The sequence below is a fragment of the Coffea arabica genome, chromosome 10e (genome assembly GCF_036785885.1).
Source record: "Coffea arabica cultivar ET-39 chromosome 10e, Coffea Arabica ET-39 HiFi, whole genome shotgun sequence".
Taxonomy (NCBI): Eukaryota; Viridiplantae; Streptophyta; class Magnoliopsida; order Gentianales; family Rubiaceae; genus Coffea; species Coffea arabica.
In genome coordinates this window covers 48,176,363-48,184,053 of record NC_092328.1, presented here as the reverse complement: position 1 = coordinate 48,184,053, position 7,691 = coordinate 48,176,363, and positions in this window count along the sequence as shown.

The window sequence follows — 7,691 nt, the reverse complement described above, 5'->3', positions numbered from 1 at the left end:
TAAGCATTGTGTTGCTTCCGATGAAGAGAATATTTGCTAATCCAGCTAAAAGCTCATGTCGTTAACAAGACTCGAAGATAAAACATTAGAACTAAGACCTCATTTCGCCTCCACAAGACGCACACTCATTCAACACATAAAGGAGGGAAGAAGAGAAACACTTTTAGATGGTTGTAGACTAGTTTGTATATGTCTACCATTTATTCAAGTGGAAAATGGTTACAAAATCACACAAATGAAGCGATTAAGATAAAAAAAAATGGGAAAAAAAAGGATAGAGGGAGAGAGAGAACACAAGCGATGAGCTTGCTTGGTCTTGTAACTATATCTTGACATTGTAGAATGAAATTTCGAAGCTTCTGTTTTGTTTTCACAGCAAGAAAAAGATTACAAATTATCGTGCTACCACAAAAGTCATAACCCTCATCTTAATGTATACGAGTTATATTCCATTAATGAGGTAGAAAACCAATACATTAACTAGGAGTGGGAGTGTAGTGGCATCACGCATTCCAGTTCCCACCAAGTTTGTTGAATCCAACTATCTTGGGTTGACAATTGAGAAAGAAAATAACTACTGCTACTCTTTTTCCTTGATGATTTCTAGAAGCTTTGCTCACAAAACTTCAAATGGAGCTTGCTTCTTTTTCTTCTAACTCTATTGCATGCGACACTTTTGTCCGTCGTTGCGGAAAGAGAAGGATGCAAGGTTATATCTTCACGTATCACATCTAGTCTAAGAAACCATGATAAGCAGATGGATCCTGAATCTGATTGCTTGATGTTCAAGGGACGGAAACGTGCAACAACCTGTTCCAAAACGATGATATTTTCTTAGGAAATGGGGAAAAAAAAAGAGAGAGAAAAAGAAAGAAAGACACGAAGAAGATGCATAGCCAAGGATATGATCGGCTACCTCTAATTACCCTCTGAAACATAAAAAAAAAAATGGAAGAGTGAGCCAATAACGTGCATGACACTAGTCTACTACCGATGGATTTCAACATCTAATTATGTTCATTAATATTGTATAATAATTAATAAGCAGAAATTTAGGCCTCAAATATTCATAAGAAAATGGAAAGAAAAGGGATTTATATCCTTTTCATGCACATCAGCACAGGGGGCCTCAAAACTCTCAACCGGGATACTTAAATCCCGCCGTGGCGTCATAACCATGTCCACCACACGTGTTTGATGATGGAATTTCAAACCTAACACAACCCTATTCTCCATATCTTAAAAGGCACCAGCTGCTAGCCCTAGCTTAGCTTAGCTTAGCTTAGCAAGAGGAGGATGATCAGAAAAAGAAAATCAATTAATTTAGCTGCGCAGCGCATTAATTTTCCCAATGCGTCCTTCCTCAAGCAAAGGAAGAAGTGGGCTCATGAGGGTTGACACTTTCTGGTGGAACTTTTTTCTTTAATTGTGTGAATAGGGATAACAATTAAACAATTGGAAACAAAGTGTAAGGGGTGGGAAAAAAGTCTAAGAAAGTGGGTGGTATGTAACAAATATAATACTGGGGAGGTGAGAGCATGGATTCCTGCTTTTGCGCTGCTTTTGTATTGGTTGAGGGTATAGTTTTTTTAAAGGAGGGCACAAGGAGGAGGAGTAGTAGTAATCCTTTTTAGTGCGGCCTGATGGAGTGGAGAGGGTATTGTTTAGCTTTCGAAGCGTGGAGTTTTTTGTTGGAGAATCCACAACCAAATGGCTCCATGGTCTCATGTCCCACCCTCCCCACCAAACTTACACACTTTTCTTTGATTGCCCCTTCCATATGCCAATATGGCACTAACAAGCAACACAAAACCCCCATTCCTTTATATATATATATATATATATATATATATATATCAATTAAATCTACATTAATGACAGACAGAAATTATATCAGACATATACAGATATGATAAATTTGAAAAACAACTAATACTACATAAATGAAAAATTAACAAAAATTGCAACCTCTTTCCTTTTCTTCAAACGAAAAAGAAAAATATAAACCTCTCAAAAGCTCCCTTTAGGATACGCATGCAAGAAAAATAGACATAGCCCCTGATCGATTCCTTTCCTCTGAGCATTTCTGTTTTTTTTTTTTTTTTGGTTCTTATGAATGTTTCCTTTGTCTAACATTAATCAAAAGGATTACATTGAAGATTTTACATTTTATGCATTGTTAGTGTGTAAAATATCATGAAGATAAACATCGGGTCATGCCTGAAAAATTCATTTTTCTTTTTCTTTTTTGTTGGTTAATCTGTTTCTGGTAGTTGAACCAAAACTTCGGACGAATATCTACAACTCATGTTTTGTGTCGATCGGAAAGAATAGAATGTGGGCTATATAGATTCTGGTTTTTGTCGACAAAGGGATTTTCTCTTTTCCCAGTGCTCCCCAAAAATGAGAATCTGACACTTTCATCTTACATTCACAGCAAAAATTGAGAAAGCAACTCTAGGTCAGCAAAATATCGGCCACATACATATGGCAATATTAATATTACTAAAGCTCTCAAGTCTCAATCCAGAGAACATAACTTGCAGGAGTTGATTAATCATGAAGACAGCCTAGGTCCCAAACTATAATTTGACACAACTTGAATCCTTGGATCGTATTCTGAGCATGAAATGCCAATTTGATTTTGATCATGACATAAAGATTGAACGCTGATGCCCGCATGTGTGCTACATTTGTTTTATCATACCTTCCATTCCAACACATAATATTATGTCATGTTTATGCTTTTAAAAGTGCAGATGAATATCAACCACAATTGTGAATGTAGATATATAAATATGGACCAATTCCAGCTTGCTATCCACATTTCCCTTTTTCGAAAAATGGTAAGTTCTTTGTCTAGACGTTATCATTTAAGTATATTTGTTCTTCCTCCCTCTCCAATCATGTGTTTTTTTCTGTGCCTTTGAGATAAATATGTCCGAAGACTACCATTTGAAGGTGGTCCAATTTATGACCATTACCATTTTTCACTTCTTTTCCTGACGCGTATTGCGTTGAATTGCTGTCGGTATTAAAAACAAAACGCACATTCACAAAAAAAGGAACATATATATATATGATTAAGGAGACTGGTTAAGTTGGTAATTAAATAAGAAGATGGTTGCTAAGACGTGCCTGGAGGAATCCTTCGCTTTACATCCCATCTAAATATGCAGATGGTTTGTGTGTTAAGTGCCACCAAAAGGGTAGACCCAATGGGATGCGGAAGAAATTAGAAAGGATGTGAACTTGATTGGGGCGTGTTTATTGTTCCCTCCACTCCAAACAATAGGGCATGAATCTATGCATTTTTATTAACCTCAGTTTGTATGAGACTTGATAAACAATTGGTTTGCTTGCCTGCCTGCCTGCCGCAGGATCCCTCTTTTCTGTGCACAAGATTTGTTTCAGGTGATTAAATCATGGTCATCTTCTTATTTTATTAGTGGCCACTGGCCAACCCCCTTGGCCTCATCAAACGTCAATCTGGACAACTGAGCTTCCTTTGTCTTTCTTTCTCAAAAAGATCGTAACATCACTAATTCTCCACGTTTGTAAGAAGAAAACTTGCACCAATTCGCATCTCTATGGATATGAAAAGCTTTTGATGAGTTTTATGCCAGGGTGACAAGTGAACATAAAAAAAAAACTTCGCTGTATTTAAAATCTCTCGCCATATCAATTCATCTAAATTTTTAATTAATGTCTTATCTTAAAAAAAATAATTAGAGACGCTAGTTAGATGATCGCGAGGTTCCTGATTTAATCCCTCAAACCCTTTTAATTTTCTCCTGTTTTCCTTGTGTAACTTGAAGCTTCCTTAAATTTTTTTTTTTTTTTTAAAAAAGAATGGTTACCACCATTCACGGTGATATATAGAAGAATTAGTAGTACTACTAGTTAGTCTCAATAACCCTCGACCTCTTAACGTGGTGATTAAGAGCACTATGAGTTCCTTGTAACAACCACAGAGTTTGCTTTCTTGAGCAAAATTCGTTCGCTAGTGGATGTCTTGTCCCATCTGGTTAGCTTTTGCTTAATTAGTCTGAATTATTTCTCAACTAATATGTTTTCGTTTTCAATTGTATCACTCAACAGGGTCCCTTAATTCTTTATTAATTATACAAACAATAGAGTATTATCCCACAGCCTCTAAATCCAAACTAATTGTGCTTAAACAAAGCTGCAAGACACTGCTCCACATGCATGGGTGTACGTTTATGTGACATATAGTGGCGTTTGCGTTCAACCTAATATGATTAGAGCACTGGTCAAATTTCGATATTTGACTATCATTGTCACAAAACACCTACCACAATATGATAATTTTGTCCCCGAGAAAAAACAAGATTTTGATCGCCGGAATCTATTCCCTTCATACACGATCGTCAATCGATTCCGAGCATCCAAAGAAAATAAATACGTCAAATTAATTTGATTCCAGAATTCAGCTGAGCAAATTTGATTTCTTTAGTCTCAAATTTTGATGTCTTGTTTAGGCCACCACCATTTGTATCATGTGTGAGCTGGATGATGTTGATGCAACCCCGTCATGACTACAAATGGTGTATTAATTAATTGTAATCTTAATCAGCCTATAATTAACGTGTGTATGCCAAAGACAGGTGGCTCGTGGAAAATTAACCCAAAGTAAAGGAAAAAGGATGAAAAGTCGAATTCGGTCCGCGCATGATATATAATAGCCTAAATGCTACCATATAATTGCGCATTCCCTATCATAATCTCTTTCAAAAGTTGAAAAAGTGAGAAGAAAAAGAAATGTATATATATAAAAGGGAAAAAGGTAAGAAGCGGTAGTGATGAAATACTACTCGAAGTAATATTATTATCATAAGTAATACGAATAAAGTCGAGTAAATGGTGTCTGTCTCTCTCTCCCTGGTTTCAGGGCAACCATTGATGGCTTTTCTTGATGGATCAAACACGGCCGTAAATCACATCAATGAAAAGTATTATTGTACGCCCTTTTAACTTTTTTATGTGTAGAGTAGAGCCTTCAAAGGTCCGTCTGGTGTGGCTCTCCAAATCTAGAAAGGTGTGTAGTGCACTCGTCTGATCTGATGGTGATTCAGTCCCCGTCGGTCTCTCCATAAGTTCAATTGGGTCCCCCTCAGAACAGAATAGAATATTAATAAGAGTAAAAGTAGATGTAAGATAGATAAATATCGAGTGTCGAAAAAAAAAGAAAAAGAGTAGAGCCTTCAAAGGCAGTGGGCTGTACTATCCTTGCTGAGTTGTGGGGGATAAGGGATGGACTATCCTCAACTCATGAGTATGCTTCAATTATCTCTGATTGCAGGTTCCTGATCTCTGCTTTGCCGAAAGTCACACTTAGACATGCTTACCGAGAAACAAACCATTGTGCTGACAAATTAACGAAACTGGGTGCTCAACAAGACGTGAATTTTGTATGCTATGATAGTATCCCTCATGCTTTGAAAAATCTAGCAGATGCAGATCTTAAGGGAATTTGCTTCCCTCGTTTTGTACCTATAACTTAAGTTTTTTTTTAATATATAGTCCCTTTTATTACCAAAAAAAAAGGCAGTGGGCTGTGGCCTTCTTTTTTTCTCTTAAAAAACCCCAGTCTAAAGTAGGGCTACCGGGTGAATATGGTTGGATAACTTGAGAGCTCGAAGTGTCGGGTGGGTGTGGTGGTGGATGTAAGTTTTAGATATCATATACCATAGCTGGTATCTGGGGCCACAGTTGTGTTTATATGATTCTGAGTTTGAACGGTCAAGCTTCAAATCATTGGTCTTCATGTTAGACATCGGATGCCATTCCTTTATAACTTTGATTTCATTCGTCTTCTCTTCTTCTCCTATTCTATGCCTACAAATCCATATGCTGATGTTCATAGAGATTAATCGATTGCTATAAAAAAGATTAGTGCCTAAAAAGAAGATCTGCATTCATTATACATCTTCTAATGGTGTAGAATTTAGTTACTAAATTTGCATGGTTTAGCTGGTTTTATTTCATGATACACATTTAAGATGTATTAAAGCATGCACACCTAGTACTAGATATATGTATGCCTACATATATGTTCATGTCTAGTTTTTCAAGAAGGTATAAACTAGTTATAATTACAATCATAATTGTTGAACTTATTCAGTTAATATGTGATGCAAATCTAAAACAATCAAGAAGGAATCTGATCAAGTTGCATCCAAAGAATTAGCCATAGATGTTTAGTTGGTAGAGAATGGACATACCATACCATACATAATCATGAAGTCACCAAATAACGCAATTAAAATTCGTTATATTCGAGATGCCTAATCACCTTAATCAGCTAGATGGTCAAGTGGAAGTTGGTTTCTTGGAATTTGGTCATAAATATTTGGTGAAATCTAATACATATTTATTGGGGGAAAAAAAATAAAATTAATGATAGCTATGGCAGGAAGTTAGTAGAAAAGAGAATTGAGAAGACGTAAGGGAACCAGTTGAGCATTAGATGACCAGCTCCTCATTGAGCTTATATTTTGGTAGTACTACCATACGTGGTAGCTGAAGAGTTAGTAGCAGCAGCATCCACTACTGTCACTAGCAGTGGATCCATTTTGTAGAAGAAGAAGAATACGATGACCTCCAATTGATTCATGTCCTTTTTCTTTTTCTTTTGTTTTTTTGGGTGGCCAAATATTTATTCTGTTCTGAGAGCCTATTATTAGTCCAAGAAGCAAATCTAACTCAATCACGGTTGCAGTGCCACATCAATTTTCCTTTTTCTTTTGGTCAGCAAGTAGTGTAGTACAGTGACAAAAACCTAATACTAGCAGCTAGTACTTACTGCTTAAATAGTATTCTTTTAAAGCTTATCAGATCATGAAATTTGTCATGAAATTTCTAAAACACTGTAATCAATTAAAAGCATCTAATCGCCCGCATGAATGGTCCAACGGTAGCACCTTCCATCGGTGACCGAGAGGTCCCAAGTTCAAATCTCTGCTCTGCTGGATTCCTCCGCGTACATATCGTGCTTGGGCTGGGTTGGGGCGCCTGGTCAGGCCGCAGGGGATTAGTCGGGCCCCGTAAGGATTGACCCTGACACCCCTGTGTAGACAACAAAAAAAAATTTAAAAGCATCTAATCAAAAAGTAGCCAAAATGTTAATCTTTTTTTTTTATATAAATAAAACAGAAGCCAATTTTATTAATAAATAAATCAGTTGAAAGTCGTTCAGCATGATTTGTTTGACAAAAAAAGCTACTGTTGCTGCGCTGGTGACAGAAAATACACAAAACACGTCACGGATATATTTGACATGAAAAATCAATAGATTTAATGGAGTTATAAAATAAAAAATATTACACTATAACAATTGAAACCACGTAAAAAAAAAAAAATCACCCTCTGTTTTTTGCCATACAAAGAAAGTGTGAGATCAAGAAGATTACATGCATTATGGGGAGTATTACTTTAAAGTATTTTTCATCTCTCTGTTTTGTCTCTTTTGTAGCCAAATCTTAAGGGTGATTTGGACATTTCAAGTAAAAGAATTAAGAAGTGAGGAAGATTCCATAAAATCCTCGTCTATGAGAAAGATACAAATGATAACAAATAGATATAGTCATCACTCAACCCAAATTGAAAACCAAAAAAAAAAAAAAAGGAAATAATAAAAGTACCAAGAACACTAAACCAAACCAAACCTA